The sequence below is a fragment of the Mustela lutreola genome, chromosome 14, assembly GCF_030435805.1.
Source record: "Mustela lutreola isolate mMusLut2 chromosome 14, mMusLut2.pri, whole genome shotgun sequence".
Taxonomy (NCBI): domain Eukaryota; kingdom Metazoa; phylum Chordata; class Mammalia; order Carnivora; family Mustelidae; genus Mustela; species Mustela lutreola.
Genome location: NC_081303.1, coordinates 15,117,869 through 15,140,553, shown reverse-complemented (window position 1 = coordinate 15,140,553; position 22,685 = coordinate 15,117,869). Strand labels below are relative to the sequence as shown.

Genomic DNA, 22,685 nt, shown 5'->3' with positions numbered 1-22,685 from the left:
AAAAGAACCTGCTCAGTTTCCAGTTTACTTTGGTGAACTTGTTTTGTTTTGCTTTCAAGCGATTTCAGTGTTTCTGAAGGTATAAAATTAATAAATTAGTCTGAGGAATATATTGAAGGGGAGGAATCATGAAGGCCCACGAGATTCTGCCCGTATTTATAGTTTGAATCAGGCTTAGAAAAAGTTGAAGTATTTTGGAGGCAATCTAATATTGACAAGTTCCTAAAACTACAGAGTTTTAAAGTCAATCTGCAGTGATGTGTTTGGGACCCCGGCCATCAACCATCCTGTACCCTCTGACGCTTATGAAGGAGATGAGTGTGATGTAGCCTTAGGAATTTTCTTTTTCAATGTTTCTGAAAGTAGCTTGTGACTTTTAGATATTTATTTAGAGAATGAAAGGCTTTCTTCACTTCACATTGGACATCCTATTTAAAAAATGTAACTTGTTGGGGTACCTGGGTGGCTCAGTGATTTAAGCCTCTGCCTTCGGCTCAGGTCATGATCTCAGGGTCCTGGGATTGAGTCCTGCATCAGGCTCTCTGCTCAGCAGGGAGTCTGCTTCCCCCTCTCTCTGCCTACTTGTGATCTTTCTCTGTCAAATAAATAAAATCTTAAAAATATATATATATATATATATATATATAACTTGTAGCATTGCTTTTCTGTGCTCTAAAGATAGAGAAAAGTGGCTGGTCAGATGTATTTCATATTGGCTTTTAAATTGATAATGTGTACAGTTTTTTAAAATATAGAAGTAAAATTATTTAAATTAAAATGAGGCCACAGACAGTGCTAAATATGAGTGTGTGTGTCTGTGTGTTTTGTTTTGGCCGTGGAACACTCAGCAACATTCCCAACATTCATTTTGATTCCAAAGGCGGCGTGAAAACAGTCCTCTCCCCAAGACATCCTGGCTTTATCAAGGAGCTTCCTCCATCCACATGCCACTGGCCTGGAGGAGTAGACGTTCATTCAAGTTCAGACTGGGGAAAGACCTCAGAGATGAAGTAATTCAACCAAACTCTGACCTCCATGTCACACTCCACTTAAAAAATAAACTTAGGCCTAGGGGTGAAGTGGCTTGTTCAGGGTCACGTGGCTGGTCAGAGGCAGAACCAGAATCGTATGTCTACTCGCAACCTTTGCTCTTCTAACACCCCAACTGTCTCTGCAAGCTGTGCTCGGAGTTAGGCATGGCAGAGCTACAATACACAAAGGCCACATCTTTTCCTCGTCGGCCCCAAGACGCCTCACGTCTGTGTTCCTTTGAGAGCCTGCAGGTATTCCCTCATTGATAATTTTCATTCTATTTTGGTCAAATTTTGAAGAATTTAAGAGCTTGCATTTTGGGGCCAGACTGGGGTCTATTACCATATTTCACAAACTGTGGGACCCTTGGTAAGACGGGTGATTTCTTCAGTCCTCACTTTTCTCATCTAGTAAATGGGATAACAATAGAGGTGCACATAAAAAGTGCTTTCCATGCTTCCCGGAGCACAGCAAAGCGTTTGGCGACTTTCTTTGGAAATCCAGCAAGTCCATCCTGAAGCTATCCAGCTATATATCCTTGCAAGTTTGAGAAACTGATGTTTAATTCTCTACAGCCTTTTCCTTCCATCCGTCTGGGGCCTTCTGGACTTCTTTATTGTTCTGGAGGTTGGCAGTTACTCCGTTGGAGAAGTCAGTCACCACCAACTGCTACATGATGGGCACAACACGTTTTGTTTCTTGGTTCCAGTTCTCTTCCGCCAGAGATCCAGATTTTTGCGTGAGTGGTGGGACACTGAAGTCTTCTGGGACATCTTCTGTGACAATGACTTCAAGCCCCCTTTTCAACCTAAGAACGGTTGAAAGCACTGGGTTGGGAGTCTCGGTTAGATAATAGACCCCTAAAAGCTGTTTTTGGCAACGCGAAGGCCCACGGAAAGATAGAAAATACTAGGAAAATGATTTTGCAGCCCGAGAGGCCAAGGCTTTCAGGGGCTGGGATACTCCTCAGTCATCCCTTCGGTCACGGGCAGGGCAGGTCCTGGACCCAGGTTCCTTCGCCAGGCTGGGTGCTTTTTCCATCGAGCCGCGGCGTCGCGCGAACTCCACCTCCGAAAGCGCTAAGGGAGTTCCCTCCCAGTGCCCACCCGGGCAGGGTGGGGCGAGGCTGTGGCGCGGAAAGAACCGAGGAGACGACCCCTTCCAGCTCCCAGCACACAGAAACTGCTGTTTGCGATCGCGGGCGCTGGGGGAGATCAGAGATCGGGGGAGTTAAGACCCCAGATGCAGGACGCAGAGACTCCTGGTGTCCCGGAGGGACAACCCTGGGGCTGCCTGCTCGGGGAGGCCACCTTTCTCCTGGGCTGTCTCCCCTCCGTGCAGTGGCTGCTTTTGGGACGTCCGGCTGGGAGGGCTTCCCCCAAAAGAGACGCACCGTCCTCGCTCTCGGCCGGAGCGGGCGGGTTGCGGCCTCTGCCCCGCCCCTGCGGTTTTCGAAGGTCGAAGGGGTTTTTTTCCTTCCCGCCCCCGTCCCTGCCCCGCCGGCAGCGGCGCTACGTCGTGTCGGCTGTGGTCGCTTTCCCCTCTCCATTCCCACGTCTCTGACTCCGGGGAGTTTCACTCGTCCTCCCTCCTCAGCCCTCACCTTTAAACATTCCCCAAAGCCGCCGCACCAAAAGTGCGCGACTTCTCCCGGGCCTGCACAAGGAGCTCCTGCCGCCCGGCATTCCGCGGATTCCAGCGCTGTGACGTCCCCGGGGCCGGCGCGCCTCCAGCCCCGGAGCTCGGGCTCCAAGTTTCGGCGCTCCCCCGCGCGGACGCCCCCCCGCCCCCGGCCCCGGGCCCGCCGCCCCGCCAGCCCCGCCGGCCCCGCCGGCCCCGCCGTCCGGCCGCGCGCCTCCCGGGCGCATTCCTCCCCGCCCCCGGCCGCGCGCCCCGCGCTCCCTCCGCCTCCGGCCCCCCGCGCCGCCGCCCGGCCCGGGGGGTGGGGGAGCCGCGGCCGCTGGCGCCTGCTCCGTCCCCTCCCATCGCACGGCCCCTTCCTCCCTCCTCTCCCGGCCGCTCGCATTTCCTGCCGCCCGGCCTCGCGCGGCCCCGGAAAGTTCTGCCCAACTTTTTCTCCCCCGAGCGAGCGGGCGCAGTCCGGGGGCAGGTTGCCGCGCTCCTCCTCGCTCCGCCGCCGGCCCTCCCGGCTCCGGTCCCCGCGGAGCTGCAGACACCCAGCGGCCGCGGGCGGCCCCTCCCCTCCCACCTCGCCCATCCTCCCGGGCCTCCCGGCCCCGGCCCCCCTCCTGCGGGACAACCCCGTGCTTAGGTGGTTCTCCTTTTCTCCTCGTCGGTGCGCCGGGATCGCAGCGGAAACCTCCCTCCCCTTTCGCCTCCTCCGGCTCCTTCCCTCCGCCCCTCCTCCGCCAGCCACTGGAATCAATTCCTTAGGGAATTGGGGCGCCGCCGCGGAGGACAGCCTTTCCGCGCGGGACTCTGGGGCACCGACGGGGCCATGTAAGCAGGTAAGCGCCGTCTGCGGCGGGGGGAGTCGGGCCGGAGGTGGGGGGCCGCCTCGGCGCTCCGGGCGCCCGGCCGAGGACTGGGGCCAACGCTGGCAGCGCCAGCTTGCGATCGGCGGCCCGGGACGCTGGCAGAGCAGCGGGGGCGCGAGGCGGCCGGGCCGCAGGCGTTCTCCGTCCGGGTAGGAGCTGCCCGCCCGACGTGAGGCTCACGTCCTGTCTGGGTAATGACCGCGGAAGGTGAGCGCTGTCCGAAGAGGTGGCGGTGAAACTCGCCCCCTCGCCCCCTCCTCCGTACCCTCCTGCTCTTTGGGAACCGCGCGAGGGCCTGGAAAGGGCAGCTGGAGATACCCAAGCGGTGAGGGCAGACGAGGAGAGGAGGACGACGTAGCCCTGGCTCCCCCGGGAGAGGAACGCTGCTCCCCGACACCCCTCTTCCCACTGCCTCCTGGAGGGGGGCGCGGGCAGGATCTTGGGAAGGAGGGAAGTTTTAATGCCCTCCCACTAGGCCCCAGCCGTGCCACCAAACTCCTGGCCTTCTTGGCCCTCCTTGGGTGGTCGGGCTGGCTCACTGGGAAAATCTGTGGCCACATAATTTCAGAACTGATCTCCACCTCAAACTTTCAAAGTTCTGAGTATTAACAAGTTCTGAGGGTGTTGTTAATAAGCCTTTCCTTCTCCCTGGCGTGACCCTTGAGTCTCGGTTTTGAATACTTGTTAAGTGGGTTTTGTGCCTTTTTGAGGGAATAGGGAGGTAGCGTGCCCCTACCTAGCATTACCTTCCCCTTCCTTCAGCTCCTGTCACCCCAAACCCCAGCTACGGTTCGAGGAGATTGTGAGGTTTGTGCTTCAGTCTGTCCAGGAACTGGCTTTTGCAGCCTCTTTGTGAAGGTGAGGAATCTCTAGACTGCTCGCTGCATATACGGTTACAGGGTTTCCACCAATGTGTTAATTTCTTAAACTGGATTGGTGCACCCATTCATTCAACAAACCTGGTATTGAGCTTCTACTCTGTGCTAGGAAAACAGGATACAAAGCTACTTAAACAAGCTCTAACTGTAGCCTCCCGGAGGAAACCCACAGGCTGATCATGAATTACAGCCTAGTGAGGGAAAAGTGCTGGGAGAAGCAGGGAAGGCTCGGTTTCGGAGAGGAGGGGTAAGGTGTGCCCTAGGTTTATAGGGTTAAAGGAGTACTTACCTGCGGGAGTGATTAGGAGAGTGCATTCCAGGTACAAGAAGCACCTGGTGCAAAATGAGAGTCATTAAAAAAAAAAAAAAAACCTCAAAAAGCTAGCTGTTTGACCCAGCTATCTGGGGTATGATAGCTAGCTAGATATCAGAAATTAAACTAGAAGCATATTGCCTACTTATGGGAACCAGGTGTTTCCAGAAGAGCACAGGTCTCTTTGGACACACCTCCACGCCCGATGCTGTTTCTATAAGCAGCAGTTGTGTGACCGTCTAAATTTTAATTGGCACTAATTGGCCCATGCCTGTTTTCATTAGAATGACTCTTGATTCCCTTTTAAAGAGGCACTTGACAGCAGTGGGTGATAATGCAACCGTTGGGAACCTTGCATCAAAGTCGCTTATCTTTTGGCGATGGGGTTAAAAGCTGCTGCCGTGGAAAGGACAGCCTTAGTGACTGGGAGCTGTGCAGCTTTTCTGTTTAATCTAAGTGGGTGGCCACGATGTGTGGAGCAAGTCCACGGCCGGGTCAGTGGGTTTGTTATCATTTTCTCTGCGTTTAATCGTTGTTACTGCTTTTGTAGGTTTTTCAGGATTCCTTTTCCTTCCACTGAAACTTGACAGTAGCAGAAGCTCTTCTAGCGGGTCCATGTAGGCTGATGGTCCAGGACTCAGCAGATCCTGGCTAGAAAGTTCTCTTATCACGTGGAACCTTCCCGAATGGGGGTGGCCCTTTCAAGGGTGCCTCTTCACTGGGCTGAAGTGCAGTTGTAGTCGTCACAGTGGCTGGGTCCTGGCTGAGGTGGCAGAGGTCCAGCCTTGGTGAGCCTCAGGCCAGCACATCGGAGCAGAAAGAGTACAATTTGGGGTGTTTATCTAAGCCCCTCCACAAACACCTTCTCTTATCTCAAGAGCAGCCCCTTGACACGCGTTTTATTGGAGGTATGGGCCTTGCTTAGAGGCTGAAGGGAAGCTCGATCTTGCTAATCCCCCTGCTTGCCCAGCTTCAGTCACTGGCTTTAAAGACCGTTATTATTCACACTTTAGTTCCTCAGGTTTGTGCAGACTGTGTGGGCCAGGCAGCTGTCATGGAAAGAGAACAGATTATTTTAATATGGAAGAACCTAAAGAATTCAGAGAAAAATCAGAATTTTGGGGGGAATTCATATTTGTCCTGAATGGATGGTCCAGGGGTCAAGAATTATGAGGATCTCTCCCTCCACCCCCAGCGCCCTCCCTCTTTATTAAGCGCTTCTGTTTTTCCGCTCCAGGGAAGCAAACATAAACCCTTTGATTGCACGATGTAGCCCACCTGGGTTCCATATGCTTGTTTTTTTTCACCTGCTATGCTGCATTTGAACTTCTTTATTTCGTCACCAAGGGTCATGGGGAATTTGAACTCGTTCTAAGCCTCAGCGCTGTGCTGTGCCCTTTGTTAGAGATAAGGTCAGGGAAAGAGATAGATAAGATGAAATACTTAATTAGCCAATTAAATCACTCCTGCTTGGGCCCATTCAGAAAGAACGAGGGAAAATAAGTTTTGGTAAAGAGGAGATGAAAACAAATGTTTGAAACAGGACGTTGTGATCTCCCCTTAGGGATTGAATTTACCCTGCCCTGTTTGAGCCCCATGGAGGTTCTGCAGCTTTCCTGTGGTTGTGCTGGAGCAGCAGACCCAGCTTCAGGAGCTTGAAACGTAGCTTGGTTTGAATTCCAGCTCCGCTTTTTCGCTGGGTAATGTTGGACAGTCTTTGCAGGCCGTTGGCGTCTCAGTTCTTTCGTCTGCGAGGTGGGGCCCAGGAGCATCTAACTTGCCAGGCTGTCTGCAGAGAAGTCACTGAAACGTTCTGCCTTACCCTCCCGACAGGGTGCCTTGCACGGAGTAGGTGTTGGGCCAAGAATGGCTGTTTATATGTTGGAGTTCTATGTGGCCGTGAATGTGCTCTTTGTGCAGGTCATTTTTTTTTCCAGCAGCCTGAATTCACATGCATGCCAACATACACATAAAGCTTTGTCTTTGACTTTTTTTTATTTTTTTATTTTTTTGTCTGTTGGCTCCAAGCAAACGTGTTGGCTGGCAGTTTTCACGTGGCCCCTCTATAGGATGAGATTGAGAATTGCATGCTTGGACAGTAGGGAAGCTCTGGGAGAGGAAAAGCCACTTAGAGAAGGGCAGAGAAAAGGATCCTTTGGGGGTGTCTGGGTGGCCCAGTGGGTTAAAGCCTCTGCCTTCGGCTCAGGTCATGGTCTCGGGGTCCTGGGATCTAGCCCCGAGTAGGGTTGTCTGCTCCGTGGGGAGCCTGCTTCCCTTCCTGCCTCTGCCTACTAGTGATCTGTCTGTCAAATGAATACATAAAATCTTTAAAAAAAAAAAAAGGATCCTTTGGCTTGTACACCACTTACTATAACAAGGGTCGGGTGTTAATATAAAGATCCTTGTATTTCTAACGTTGTGATCCAGTTACAGAATGTCGAGAACAAATCTGCCTGCTTTCTGCTTTTAGTCTGGATGCAGAAGCTGGCCAGTCTTCACAAAGGAGTGTCTGTGCAGCCTTGATTTCTTTCCTTCTTTGAAGCCCAAATAGAGAGTCAACTGCAACACTTCTGGTGTAATACCAGCCTGGGGTCTCTTGAACTTTAATGTTGCCTTTCATCTGAGAAGCCCAAAGTATTTGACAAACATTAACTCATTGATCTTCATATCAACCTCCCAACAGGAGGGATTGTTAGAAGAAAGGAACAGCTTGGAAAAACTGTCAGCAGAGCACGCTGGTAGTCTGTAAGATGTGTTCTTGAAGCAGAATGGGTTCTTACAGTTGAGAATCCCCAATGTGGATTGCAGACAGGCCAGGAGGTCATGAGAGGGGGTACCCCTTAGAGAGGTCAGGGGGAGAAAGCCCAGGAAAAATGCAGATCTGGCTGTGATTGTTGCATTAGGAGGGAGAGGAAGCCTGTGTCCCCCAGACCAGCTATTCCTTTGCCCACTGATTATGAAAATAATCTCTGAATTATTTATAATTCTGAATGGGAGGATATGAGGCAATGCTTGCAGAAGAGGACTGAGAGGAGCTGGGGATAAAGAGCAATAGTGACTCCTCGTGGGCTGGGGCTGGTTATACGTCTTAGTTGAACTATAAATGGCAATTAACATTGTTTTAGTTTCCTTTCTCTCTTGCTTGTTGGTTCTGTATTGCTTGGCTTGGTTTTGTTCTGCTCTCCCATCAAGCTTTTGTTAGACTTGTTTCGTGGTCCTTGCTACTGGGGGAAAATCCCATTGTGTCCATTCTTAGATCAATTTCGTGTATAAAGTTTGATACGCGGGCGGTTTAGCTTCGTTCCTGAGGGGACTAAATAAGGCTTGGTTCAAGGCTTTCGTCCTGAGCCTGGTCAGGACGTCAGCGACGTCCAGAGACCTGTCGCTTATCCAGAGATCCCTAGGCGGCCATCCCCATAAATGCTTGATGTTGGGATGTGTCTGCTGAGAAAATGAGGAAGAGGTTGGCTGGTGGTGTGCTGTCCTCTGACGAGCAGAACGTCGTCTTCGCATTTGTGATGTTGGAAATTTCGGTACCGAACCACATTCCTAAATTAGGAAGCTCTGCTGTGTGGCCCACTGACTGGATCTAATTTGCCTTACAGATTTTTCGCTCACAGGGAAAACTCCCCCGGTGAAAATTAGCCAAAGTTCCCAATGCTTTATCCTCTACCTCCCCCTCTAATTACACTCAATGTCCTCAAGTCTTTGGAAATCCATTTCCTGGGAATTTCCCCCCCCCCCCCTACTCCTTTGCATTCATAATGGAGGCAGTCGCTAAGGCAGTGGATCTGAAACTCTCGTGGGCGCCAGAATCACGTAGAGGGCTTGGTGATACACAGGGTGCTATTCTCTGTGCCCATTCCAGCTTCTGAGTTGGTAGGCTTGGGCTGGGGCTTGAGAATTGGTGTTTCTAAGAGGCTCCCAGGTGAGGCTAGTGGTCCTGGTTCTTGACCAACTAAATGCATTTTGAGAATCACAGAGCTCAGGAGTCCACTTGCCTCCGTCCTCAGGCTCCTGTGGTCGCCACTTAAGGCTTTTACTACACCGGCTTGAATGATTCTGTTCCTGAGTGCAGCCCTTGCCAGGCCCTGAGAGCGTGAACCACATTTCCATTTCAGTGGATTTTCTCGGTTATCGTCGCCTATCTGGACTCCTCCACTTGGTTCCAAACAGTTTGATGTATCTGGTGTTTCTTTCTGTCTGGGTCCCTAAATTTCATCTCAAACTGAGCTCCCTAATTTCTTGCCACAAAGTGAGCTGTTTCCGTATTTCCTGTCCGAGTCCGTGACCCAGCCATCTGTTGACTTAGCTGCCAAGGCCAGGCACTTGGGGTTCTCAACGGGTCACTCTGAGCACCCCTCAGCTTCGACCTGCAAACACTGACCAGGAAGCCTGCCAGGCTCTAGGCCGTCTACTGTCTCTTCCGTGTGCTCCCTTCCCTCCGTCCTCACTGCCTGTGGATTGTTCAAGAGCCTTCCAGCCTGCCTATCAGATATTTCTCATCTACTCTTTCCTCTCTGTTTTTGTTTTTTTTTAAACAGTTTTTAATACTATTTAAATTCTTTTGATGCTTACTACCTGCATGATAAAGCTTCTTTGCCCCTGACTCCTTTCCCATTACCTGCTGCTCCTTCTCTCCATGCTAGTGCCCTAATACTTGGTGGCAATGAATTCTCTGCTTTGTTCTACTCCCACCCAGCCTGACCTTCCCCCTTGGCTACCTGCTCAGCCCCTGTGCATTCAGCCGAAGCTCCACCTTCCCTGACATTCCTTCTCACCAGCAGTTAGGCATTCCTGCTTTTATAGTCCTAAAGCACTTTGCACGTACATGTTAGTGAGCCGTGTCTCATCTTATTCTATGTTTATCTCTCTGTCTCCTGTCCTCCGTTAAAAGCCTCTCCACCAGTAGTCACATCTGCTTGGTTCAGAATTAGAATTTCCACCCTGTACAGATGTTGGATGGCAGTACCCATGGTTACATGTGTCACCGCTGACTCTGCCCCAGTGTTCATAGCACTTGAAATGCTTCTACCAAATTTTTCAATGACCGTATGAAGTAGGTACAATTGCTATTTCTGTCTTTCAGAGAATGGACTGGAGTTTTTATTACTTAGTCTCTAATAGGTTCATTGCTCTGGGAAAATTCCATCATGTTCATGACTGTGATTTTAAAAATTAAACAGGTATCAGTGCTGCTTAATATACATACACCTCTTAGTTGTTCGCTTAAGGAGAGAGATCACATCCCTAAGCTGTTTTCTGAAGTCACCGATGCTCTTTTCTTAATGTTATTTGCTTTACTTGGAAACTTTAAAAAATGTGATAATTTTTTCCCCTCATTTTTCAGACCTAGGGAACCTTGCAGATTAAGGGAGCGTACCTATCACAGAAGGATTAAGAAGGAGGAACATTTGGAAGACAAGGCATGAAACAAAGTAGTTTTTGCAGGGTTAGATACATTGATCAGAATATGCTTAACTTTCTTTCTATGAATTTTGTACCTTATATTAAAGAGGAAGAGTCAGAATTACTCATTATTCAACCTCTGGGTTACTTTCTTTTTAAAAGATTTTATTTATTTATTTTTTTGAGAGAGAGCATGCACAAGCAGGGGAGCAGCAGAAGGAGAGGGGAAGCAGACTCTCCTTCCGCTGAGTGGGGAGCTTGTTGTGGGGGGCTTCATCTCAGGACCCTGAGATCATGACCTGCGTGGAAGGCAGAGGCTTAACCGGCTGAGACACCCAGGCACCTCTGGGTTACTAGTTTTTAAAAGTGAGAGAAAGATGCTCCGTGCTGTGTGCCAGCCGATTGGTCAGCCTGCCCTTAACCAAGACAGCCTGTTCTGCATATAGCACTATAATAAGCAGTAAAGATATCATTGATGTTATCCCCCAAAATCACAAGATTGGCCGTTGCCATTATTTTAGTTCCCAAGTAAAAGGGATTATGGCAGATTTCACGGTCATGAAAGTGAATTTATTATGAATTACGTGTACACTCTATACATACTTCATCTTGATATTTAAGGTTCTCTGCAAATAATCCCCCAAATGGCCCTCTGATTTCTTCAGATTTATGTTCCCCAGGGTTCTGCCAAGCTGCAGCTGTTTCCTGAACAGGCCCAATAATTTTGTCCACCTCTGGTTGTGCTGTTCTCCTGTCCAGGAATCCTCCCACTCAGCCTTGCCTTCGAAACTGTCCCTGGAGACCCACCTTAAATCCCGTCGCTCTGGGCAGCCTTCCCGGGCGTCACTCCCTGATGGGGTCCTCCTGCCCCTTGGCTCCTGGCCCTTAGCGCCCTCCGAGGCCGAGGCTGACCCTGCTCTCTTCATTGTGACAGACCTTCAGTGATGACCGTGCTCTCGACACCTCTTCGTCACCTGTTCCACTGCTGCCTGTTTGGAGGCCAGTCTGTCCCCCACGTACCGAGTCCTGTTTTAAACACGTCTGATATTTTCTCCTTCCTGCTTGAGGTCTGTCCTGCTTGGAGGTGCCTCTGTCTGTCGGAAAACTATAAGCACATGACAGAAGGATAAATAACAAATGCGGGGGATGCGTGGGGGAAGGGAGAGGTGAGGGCTGAGACGTGATGTGGTTTATTGCCTTTTCTCCCAAGCTGGGTGGTGGAAACTTGTATATTTAGTATATTCTCCTATAGTCTAAAATACCTAATTTAGGGGCACCTGGGTGGCTCAGTGGATTAAGCATCTGCCTTTGGCTCAGGTCATGATCTCAGGGTCCTGGGGTCCAGTCCCACATTGGGCTCCCTGCTCAGGGGGGAGCCTGCTTCTCCCTCTGCCTCTGCCCCTCTCTCTCACTTATGTTCTCTCTCTTGAACAAATAAAGATCTTTAAAAAAATAAAATAAAATACCTAATACAAAACACACACACAAACTTGCCCAAGTTTAAACGCAGACTCCCTAATGGAACATTCAAGACTCGCACACTCTTGTTCCCACCGAGCCTGATTAGTAGCCTCTGCCTCTCTCGGCTCCCCGTCACCCTTCTGCAAGCCTGTCTCACCGTCGAGATCTTGGGTGCTGACTCCCGCTGTTACTGTTACTTTTCCCTTAAATTCTTTTCTCACACCTGGCCCCATAACCCTCTGCACCTCTGTTTTCTTAATGCCTAGTGTGATTTTTATGTCTTTGTAGATGTTTCATCCGACCCATCCTTGTGACCCTTAAGCGAGTTCACTGTCACTTGATCTGCTTTCCTGCCTTCCTTCGCCCATTCTTTGCAGATATGCCTCACACTGTGTTCCATGCACCTGTTCCTCTGCCTCCCCGAAGTGGTGAGCTGTTCTTGGTTATGTTTTGTGATTTATTTATCTTTGGGGTCCTAGCACCCGCTGCAGAGTAACAGGTTGGGGGAACTGTTGAGCACTAGAGGTAAGATTCATGTTTTTAGTTGAAGGTGGGGCTGTCCTTGTCCTACCCTCCCCGCCCCACCCGAAAAAAGACCTTCAAGGCAAATTGAAGGGACTATCTCTTGGGCTCGATATCTGGAACGCAGGCTGTAAACGGAATGGATTTACACACGGAGTTTGAGTTTGAGTTTCCTAACTCAAACCCAGTTGTTTCAATAAGAAATAATTTCTTCCGCGTTTCCCATGTGCCTGCTGGTGGTGGGTGATGGTTTGCTCCCTTCGGCTTGTTTCCTTGTGTTAGCCCCCCCCCCCCCCCCGCCCCACTCCTCCTGCATCACTGTGGAGTGTGGTGGTGGTGTCGCAGGGGGCCTGGGGCGAGCTTTTGGAAGGCGAGTCGGGCTGTGAAGTGGTTCCACTTGTCTCCATCAACACTTCCTTGCTCCAGGATGGAGAAGTGACACGTCCATTTAGAGAAGAGGCAGCGGTTTATTTCTGCGGCAGACGTGTCCCACTGCGGAGCTATAATAACCCTAATGAAGGAGGATTATGCTGTATTAGGTTTATGAAGGGTGTATAGGCTGTTACCAGGGTCAGCGGTGACAGCTCAAGCCAGCAATTAGGTTTCATTAAAGACTCTGGCAGGCAATTAGCATTCACTTCTGCCCATGAAATCCTGTGATCTATTAAGCATATTCTCTTTCATTGTACATTTTGTAAAACGTGCTTTTGGTGATAAAGGTACACGTTTATTTGTTTGTTTGTTTTTTAGACCACAAGTCTCCAAACTTTCATTTGAATAATGGGGCTAACTTTTAGACTCGTGTTTAAATCTGCGAGTGACCCGAACATTCTGGGTAGATAGTCCTAGAATCTGTGCATTTTTAAATTTATAAATTCTTTTATTCAAAGGTGAGATATTTGTCATGGAATATGATGTAATGATGTGATTTTAGGAGGGAAAAATGTGTGACTGATATGAAACGAATTAAAACTCGAAAATAATGAGATGACACCTACGGATCTTAATGATATTCTTTAGAAAATTATTGTTTTGCTTAAGAGGCATCTAAAAATAAAGGCTGGAAAGGATGAATTGTGCTGCGCCTCTGCTGAGCAGCTGTTTGGTTGTTTTGAAAATGAGGCTTATTTTCCAAGGGCTCGGTTAGGTACAAGTGTGTATTTCATGTGCCTTCATCCTGATGAAAGCGTTTAGGCATTTTAGCTTAGCTGAGAATATGAAGTGATGTTTACACTAAGTTATTCAAAGGAGTTTCCCTCCCCCTCCCTTCTTCCCCGCCGCTCCTTTCTCTTCCCTTCTTTCTCCCTCCCTTTATAATAAATTGTCTGCATTTGGGGCTTCTGATGGGTTAATTACTATATATGTATTCAAGATGGATATTTATCAGGGATGATAAAAAGGAGAAATGCCCAGTGCACAGCACATCAGGCTAGAAACTCAGAGTAAAGATCTGTGAAGAGTGTCTGTTTTCCTGGGATAATTAGACTCTCTCCCTCTCATGTGATTCTCAGTTCATATTATTATTTTTCTCATTTGTCGACTGGTAAAATGGGAATAATGGCTGAGCAGAGCAGTTTGAAATCTGCACGTGAGTGTTTGAAAGACTCCAGGAAGTCTTGCAGTAAACAGAAGTATGTCAAGCTGAATTCATTTCAGTAGGACCTGTTTTTTAAATTTGCTTTTGTGGGACACATGTAATCGCAAGGGACACTGGTATTAAATGGACTACCTTCTAGAAAAAGTTTGGTTTAGAAAGTCCCTGGAATAGAGACATCATGCTTGTCCTTAAGAAACCCCACACAAATTAGAGGGTATAGTGACTTGGAGTATTAAGATGGGTAAATATTAAAAACCTTCATTTGCAGACTAGACTCCCCCCCCCCTTTTTTTTTTTAAATTAATTGGATTTTTCTTGGTGGGGTGGGGAGCACATAAGAGCAGTTTAAAGGGCACCTGGGTGGCTCAGTTGGTTTAACGTCTGCCTTGTGGTTGTGGTGCAGCGGTCCTGGGATCCAGTGAGCCCCATGTGGGACTCTCTGCTCAGCAGGGAGTCTGCTTCCCCTCTGCCCTCTCCCCCTGCTGGGGCTCTCTCTCTTTCTCTCACTTGCTCACGTGCTCTCAAATAAATAAATAAATTAATAAAATATTAATAAAAAAAACAAAAAATAAGAGCAAGTTTACAACAAAATATCAGGAACCTTCACAAAACTATCTTTCAGGGAAAGTTTTAGGAATAGTAAACACTTCCTCTAGTTTTATGTATTTATACAGTGAAGAGTAATATTCAGATGATGTTTGTGGCCCTGCAGGAGCCTCATTCTTCAAAGAAAGATTTAGGCACATTCAGTGGTCCCATTGAGGCCAGACGCTGTGGTTAATATGGGCACTCATAAAAAAACCTGGGTTCTCCAAATTCTGGCAGTCAGCCGCCCTCCCCCCGACCCCTTGCTTAGGGTACTGCCAAGAAGAAAGCAGGCAGGCTAACGAGGTATCAAACCATTGAGGGCTTTAGAAATGTCACTGCAATTACTTTATTAATAGCTGCCACTGTATAAGTTGTTTTGTGTAACTGGGCATTTTTGAGACCGGCATTGTGACTATAACATGAACCGCTTTCCCTCCACTGTGGCTCCTTTATTACCTCAAGCTAATTTGCTCTGCATCCCCTCCATCAGTGTTTCCTACCCTCATCTCTGACCTTTCACAAAGCAGAGCTTTATGTATGGAAACTCCTTTCCCTCTACAACCTTTAAACTCCTAACGAGCCTATGAAAGAGAGGTTATTTTTATCCATAGCTTATCCCCGGGAAATAAGAGAGTTGAAGAGGTTATTGATGAAAAGTCTTTTTGCTGCTCGTCAGTGGAGGAAGTGGGATTTGAACCCATTCCCTCTGACCCCACAGCTCAAGTGCTCAATGCGGCAGCGATGACACGAGGGCCCAGAGGTCTGTGTCTGTGTCAGTTGTGCCGCGTCTATGCTTCCTCCCTTCCTCCTCCTTTTTTTCCTTTCGTCCATCCATCGATTTCTTTAATAAACGATTTTTGATATTTTTGAAGGGGGGAGGATGTCTTTCTGTGGTCATAATCTTCAAAGTAACAAGCAACTAATGACGGAGCTTCTGGCCACCTATGACCATTTGCTATTTGAAATGTGCCCCACCTGAGTTCAGACATGCTGTAGGTATCAAATATGGATCCGACTTTGCAGACTTAGTACAAAAAAAAGAAGACTAATAAAAAATGCAATATCTTTAAATTGATTACATGTTGAAATAATGTTTTGGATCTATCGAGTTGAATAAAATCTACTATTAAAATTAATTTCTTCTATTTTGCTTTTTAACGTGACCACTAGAAAATGAAAAGTTACCTATGGGGCTGGCTTTTGTGGTCCACATCACATTTCTTTGGGGCAGCACTGTTACAGATGGGAGCCCTGGTTCAGAGGGACGCCTCCGGCGTTGGAGACCAGTGCACAGAGACAGGAATTATTAGCATTAGCTATTGGCGATGGTGAGAAGCCAGCATGACGCCTCAGATGACCACCAGACAGAGATTAATATTAGTTGGCATTTATTTACTACTTAGGGTGTGCAAGTACTTTGTCAAGCACTTTAAGTGGATTATCGTTTTGATCCTTACAACAACTCTGAAGTAAGTACAGACTTATTTTGTAGATGAGAAAACCAGGGCTTAGAAAGGCTAAGGCACAAGATCCTACAACCAGTAAATACTCGTTTACTGGGTAACACCGTTGGCATGCAAATACTGGTAAATGATGAGTTGAGTGTCGACTCTGGGCATGGATCCAGAGCACATGCTTGTAACCACTCTGCATCACTGCCTCCCAAAGGCAGGAGAGAAAACATTACCTAGAAGGGAGCCAGAGCAGTGTTTTATTTATTGAGTGTCTATGGCAGTGGGTGGGGGCGTATTCTCCTTCCCAGCACTGGCCAATGTCCTCTCTGTTAGGGGCTATAGTACAACCATTGGTGTTTCTGAGAATGGCCTCAAGTTAGCAAGAAATGATGAGATTATGGTTGATAGAATATACTTCATTTACTAGTCCAAGGTTGCCTTCGTTAGGAGGATATTGATCAGAAATTGATTTAGAAACTTTAGGGGCACCTGGGTGGCTCAGTTGGTTGAGTGTCCAACTCTTGATTTCTGCTCAGGTCATGATCTCAGGGTCTTGAGATAGAGCCCCATGTCAGGCTCTGCACGGAGTGTGGAGCCTGCTGGAGATTCTCTGTCTGTGGGCGCCTCTGCCCCTGCCTGCTCTCGCTCGTGTTCTCTCTTTCTCTCTCAAAAACAAAACAAAACAAAACAAAACAAAAAACCAACAACAACCCAATACTTAAAGCTCACTTAAGATTCCTTTTCAACTGAGCATCAGTAATGTATTTCATAGCAAGTACAGGTTTTGTAAATACAAGCATTGAATCTCTCTCCCCTCAAGTAACTACAATTTCGAAAACATGGTAAAAGTCTACCCACAAGTTTATTTCCAGCTATTCAAAAAATTTTTTCATATTTTTCTAGTCTTTGGTCCTAAGTAGATATATTTTTATAGTTGTAGTACATAAAACTACATATATATGTATATATATACATATATATGCTTTTTCATACTTATTGTTAATAATTGATATTTAGTATACCTATAGATAACTGATATACTGTAATTACCTTTATTATTTTTTATTACTCAAAATACATAGTTACATTTCTAGCTATCCCATGGAAGGTGATAGTGAGGGTTTCATATTAATAGCTTATTTTTGTTGAATTTATTTTAAGATAAATGTCTAAGATTGCTTGTCGTGATGAACATTTTTGGTGATGCTTGAATCATACAAATGGAATTTCAAACCTAGCTCATGAAGACTCATAGAAAGGTAACACGACTTTATTTTAGATTCTGATACTCTTTTAGATCTTTTTTTGTTTTCTGGTTTTTTTGTTTTGTTTTGTTTTTGCACCATGTTTGATGCCTGAGGCATAGATTATCCCAGCAAAGAAGTCTTGCTTTTGTCTGTGTGGTTTTTCTTTTCTTACAGTTCCTTTTGTTATAGTCTGACAAAAGGATTTGATGAGCCCTAAATTGATACATTCAAAGACTGAATAATAACCTTAAACTGGGTTCACTTTTGGCACGAGTGTTCACTGATCCTTACATCATTTTAATGCAGAAGAAAGCATGTTGGAATTATTGCTGTCATAAACATGATATATATGGAATTACTGAAAATATGTTTACATAAGGGTAGTATTTAAACGAGAATTAGAGAAACATATATGTACATGCTTCATTGATAAGAAATAATTGTAAACTATTATATCATTCTACATGAATTTCTGGTACTTGTTGGCCTGCCTTATTTTGTTTAGATGTCCTCAGTAACTGCTTCTTATTCTTGTCTTCTACTTTTTAACAAGCTTTTTTTCAAATATGTTTTCCTAGAACTTGCCACATTTTGATGACTATTGGATTTTCCTAGTTCTTGCTTTGGTAACAAAAAGGGTTCCAACCTCTTAGTGGCTTAAAACAGCAAACATTTGTTTCTTGTCCACGTTATGTGAGAGCTGTGGATGTACCACAGCTCTTGGTGGCTTCACTGGGTGTGGTGCTGCTCTACTGTCTTCTCCCTCAGAAACCCAGGCTAAAGGACAGCCCCCAGCTGGGACATACTGTTCTCATGGCTAAGTGCAGGAATATGGTGAGTAGCATGCAGTCCCATTTAAAGCCACCACATGGAGGTGGCAGATAGGTTGTCCCTTCCTATCCAATTTGCCAAAGTGTATTATCACATGGCCAAGCCAAACACCCAATGGGGCTGCTCGGCACGTCACTGGGACGTGGAGGGGTCCATTACCGAAAGGAAGCAAAGGGTTGGGATAAGTCGTCCCGTCTTTTATGCCATCATTCACTTAACTGTTCCTTTATGGTTTGGTATTTGGATTGTTTCCGGTTTTAACAGTCATAAATCGCATTGTTACAAACATTGCTGAACAAGTTACATCTATTTACTTGGAGATTATTTTCTTGGGATGTAGTTTCCAAAGTAGGCTCTCTGAGTCAGAGAGCATGAATTGCTTGTGGATCTTGTTACATGCGGCCAGATTGCTCTCTAGAAAGACTATCGGTGTATAGTACCATCAGGAATATTGAAGTATACAACTTTCCTTATGTTCTGCTCCTGCTGGGTTTTGAAGTTTTCATTTTTTTGGTTTCATCATTGTGTACGGTTTGATTTTTGCAGTTACTAATGGTGGTATTTTAAAACCTTTAAGAACAAATGCTATTCCTCTATTTAGTTGGAGAAAACAATAAAACAATTATAATTTTCTCCCGGTTTCTGAAAGCCATTATAAAAAAAAAAAAGTGCTCATTTTCATGCTCTCTTTGTTTCCTTGGTCTCCTGTGTTTCTGAGTAGACTCTATCTTAAATACATCTTTATCCTTATGTTAAAATAGTGACAAAAGTAAAAAGAAAACGTATTTGATTTGAGGTTTTATAATTTCGCATCAAGTCATAGTAATATTTACTATGGAGCTGGGGAAATGGCTGAACCTACTTGAATTACTGAATTTTGTTTCGTGTTTTAAAGTCTTAGGAGAGAGGCTTTATTTATTATCTTGTTGCCTAACATTGGATAGTTTTCATTTCTGTGGTTTCCAGATTCCCCTGTTACCGTATGGTTTATATAGAAGAAATACCAATTGAAACCCAAGAACCAGCCTTTCCTACAGTTTTTCCCCTCAAACTGTAAACTGAAACTTTTTATTACCAACTGTATCCTCTCACTTGGCTTACAAGTGTCTTGTTGCCTGCTGGGTACACTTGCCTTTGCCTTCTGCTTAGAAATAGTGGTGTGTAGACCTACCCATAATCATCTTTGGTTATATTTCTTCACACGAGACTCCGAGATCTCACGGCAAACACAAGAAGACTTGCAGGGCAGATAAGAGAAAGCCTTAGGCCACTCAGTCCTGGGTCCATAGACACACAGAGTGTTGGGAAGTGGTGCTGGGATTTGGGAATGATAACTGGGTTTTGCAGCTACCCCTGGAGTGCACATGCCTCCCACCTCATTTAGCAGAGGAATGTCAAAAATCCTCTGAACTGAGGAACCCATTCTCTGTTTTTAGACACAGCCTGGTAAAGCTTGTAAGAAATATTACAGCTCAGTGGGAAGGAAGTCCAAGTGTGGGAGAAGCAAGATGATGTGTGAACCAGACATCCATGTGTGAAGCAGAGTTTAATTGACGGTACTCGTTGCTGGCTGCAGACTGTTAAAAGTACACAAGCATTTAGGATGTTAATAGTGTGAATGTTAAGGCTCAGTCTAGTGCTGAAGACACAGGAATTGGAGTAGATTTGCTGTCAAAGTCTTTGGGTTTTTGTTCCTGAAATGATTTCTTACTTCAATTGAAGGGCCTTCTGTATAAGTCTTCTGGGAATTCTTGGCAAATTTCTTTGGAAGATGAGAACTCACTGGTTTATGAAGTTTTGATTTTGTAATAGGCAAATCGTTTGGGAAAACTGGATTCGGAGGCTCAAAGTTAGTGAGAATTTATGTTAATACAGAAGAAACCAGGTAATTACAGAAACAAAATCGGTGCAAACAGGATGCTGGTTAGTACTAAATCATTATATATCTAGATTGAATTTATGAAAGGGTTACTTGTTCTTTATGACATTTATGAAAGGGTTACTGAGCTCTTCTTGAAGGTTGTCATGTGCATGGTAATTTTTATTTTTAAAGATTCTGTTTATTTCTGCAAGAGTGCATGCACACAGGAGCTGTGTCGGTGGGAGGGGCAGAGTGAGAGGGAGAAGCAGACTCCCTGCTGAGCAGGGAGCCTGATGCCCGACCGGATCCCAGGACGCTGGGATCATGACCTGAGCCGAAGGCAGACACTTCCCTGACTGAGCCACCCAGGGCTCCATGGTAGATGTTTTCTTGAGCTGCTTATAGTTTTAAAGACAAAAGAAGCTCTTGTACCTACTCTGTGTTCTACTTCACTGAATTCTGTGTTTGGGAGAGTTGAGGCTAAGGGTGTAAAATATATATGTATATGGCTTTTAGGTCTGTTTGATGGTGTCCCCCACCCATGGGACTCTGGACAGTGTTGCCCCACGTCAGTTAGTGTTACCCTGTCCATCCCCCAGTACTTTCTTCCTCCTCTTCCATTTTACTTTTCTCCAAGCCTGAATGTGGCCTACCAGTGGAATCCACTTAGGGGGTGCTATGGGCTGAATATGTCCTTCCTGTCCCTCTAACCCTCAATTCCTGTGTGGCTTTTGGGAGGTGATTAGATCATGAGGGCAGGGCTGTCATGAATGACATTAGTGCTCTTATGAAAGAGACCTCATAGAGCTCCCTGGTCCCTTCTGCCCTGTGAGGATACAGCGAGAAGTTTGTGATCTGGAAGAGATCATCACCAGACCATGCTGCTACCCTGATCTCAGACTTCCGGCCACCAGATCTGTGAGCGATCCATTTCCTTCATACCCTCCCCAGTGTGTGGTGTTGTGTCGTGTCTGTCCCAATGGACTAAGACACGTTGCTTAACCTGGTGGGTTACTGTCAGCCAAAAGGTTGTAGCTCTTTACCTAAGGAGGCCTCTGACTGCCAGCTGGTTTTAACACACCTGCGTCCATCTGACTCTGTCTTTAACCAGTACTGAATGTTCAGAGCATCCTGCAGCTTTTTTAGACCTGGGTCACGTTTGTCGTTCTTATAATCTGTTGTTTACCATATCGTAACTAGTGTACATTTGCTGGTATCTGCGAGTTGTTTGCGTGTGTTTGTACGTAAGGGCGGCAGTGGCAAAAAGCAAGGTACTTCCCCTCGTTTCTCCTTGCTGTGGATCCCCAAGGAAGGTGTAGGCAGCGTACTCTGATTTGGCTTGTGTGCTCAGTCGTCAAGTCCAAGTGCATTTCTTGCATAGCCGTCTTGTGAGTGACCCATCGTCATCTCTTCTTGTTTGCTATTTTGAGGACCTTGGTCTCACAAACGCATGCTTTGCTGGTGATGAGGTGTCTGTCCGCGCCATGTGGGTTAGTACCGTAGTTCTGGACTTTTATGCCTGTGGATATCAGACTAAAGCCCATTTTTTGGAAACACCTGTACTTTGGTTTTTAAAATTGTCTCAAGGATCTTGACACTAATTATCCTACTACTTAAGCATAACCACTGTGTTGAATATTCTTTCTTAACTTTCTGTTAACTATATTCCTATAATCATGATGTATGTATAGAATAATACTCAAATGGAATAATGTATCAAGAATACTTCTTATTCTGCCCTTTTCCTCCACGTGTCTTTATGTATACTCTTCTTGTTTCTACAGACTTTCTCTATATATAAACTTAACAGATGTATAGTTAACTCACTGAATTAATACTATGTTATATTAGCAATTTTCTATTACTTATCTGGAGTATTTCGAGGGCTTTCGTTATTATAAAATGCTATTAACATCTTTGTCATGTAGTGTCTTCTTTCATCTTCTGAACTGTTCCTTTGGGTTGAATTCCCAGGAGAACGATTAATGCATCACAGAAAATAATGTACACATCTTTATATTTTTTGTTGGCAAAATCATCTAAGAATTGCCCAGTCTGCTATCAGATTTTATAATTTATGTGTTTCATATTTAGTCATTGCTTTATTTTATGGATTAATATTAAGTATCACTAGCATATATTTTTTTAATTTTTTATTTTTTATAAACATATATTTTTATCCCCAGGGGTACAGGTCTGTGAATCTAGCATATTATTGACTGGATGTTAGTGTTTCATTCCACTATCTGTCCTCAGTAGGTGCTCAGTAAATTAAGTTCTTGAGCTTTAGGGAGAAGTGCTTATCAGTGTTAGTATATCCAATATTGTAACCATTCATCTTTATGTGTACTTTATTGATTTTTAAATGTCGTTTACAGGGCTTTTTCTGGAGGGAGAAAGCTATGAAGAGAGAAAATTTTAAAAACCAGTAGATAGCATTTGGTTTGAAAGTTGCAAGCTCTGCTCAATTGATTTTCCCATCTATCTTTTAGCTTTTTCTCCTTGACTGTTGTGTTTGGTTAGCGCTTCTCAGCATGCATTTCTGTGTTGCTATAAAATCAGTCCATTTTTATAGTATGTGACTATTCAGAATCATGGAATATTATTTTGTGGATAGGCATGTGTGGCAATGAGAAGGAACACTAAGAAAGAAGAGTTAAAAATGGAATTAATGTTGAAAGGACATCCCAAGCAGGCAACGGAAGTCTCAGTGCGTGCACAGCCTAGCCTTATCTGATTACAATAGGTAGAGTGATTTAATTCCCTTTTTTCAGAATTTTTGACTTTTAAATTGATTTGCCCAGACATTCGACCTTTTGGGTTGAGAATGAGCTGAGTCTCCTTGACCGTTAGGCTTCTCAGTATAATTACTCAGTTGGTATTGGTCACTCCTGATTGAACCCATAAAATCAAGTTCCTTAATGGGCAAAAAAGCAAAAGGCCAGACCTGATATGTAGACAGAAGCCACTGGTTGCACCCAGACAGAAATCTCC

At 45.7% G+C, this 22,685-nt stretch overlaps 1 protein-coding gene and 1 long non-coding RNA gene across 3 annotated transcripts in view; one reads left to right on the top strand and one right to left on the bottom strand.

Moving 5' to 3' along the window:
* Nucleotides 1-687: 687 nt before the first annotated feature.
* On the bottom strand, nucleotides 688-2,850 carry LOC131814634 (uncharacterized). Its single transcript, XR_009347374.1, has 2 exons — nucleotides 2,636-2,850; nucleotides 688-1,840 (listed from the first exon to the last, which is right to left on the bottom strand). It is a non-coding gene; the product is annotated as an uncharacterized LOC131814634 (long non-coding RNA).
* Nucleotides 2,851-2,898: 48 nt separating this feature from the next.
* Nucleotides 2,899-22,685, top strand: part of PTPN14 (protein tyrosine phosphatase non-receptor type 14) — a 167,762-nt gene continuing 147,975 nt past the window's right edge. Inside the window, exon 1 of one of the 2 annotated variants that reach the window (XM_059145765.1) lies at nucleotides 2,899-3,500. The gene's annotated coding sequence lies outside the window, so the exon portion shown is untranslated. Of the gene's footprint in view, nucleotides 3,501-3,535; nucleotides 3,738-22,685 lie in introns of those variants that run through there. The other variant, XM_059145769.1, reaches the window with a different exon arrangement.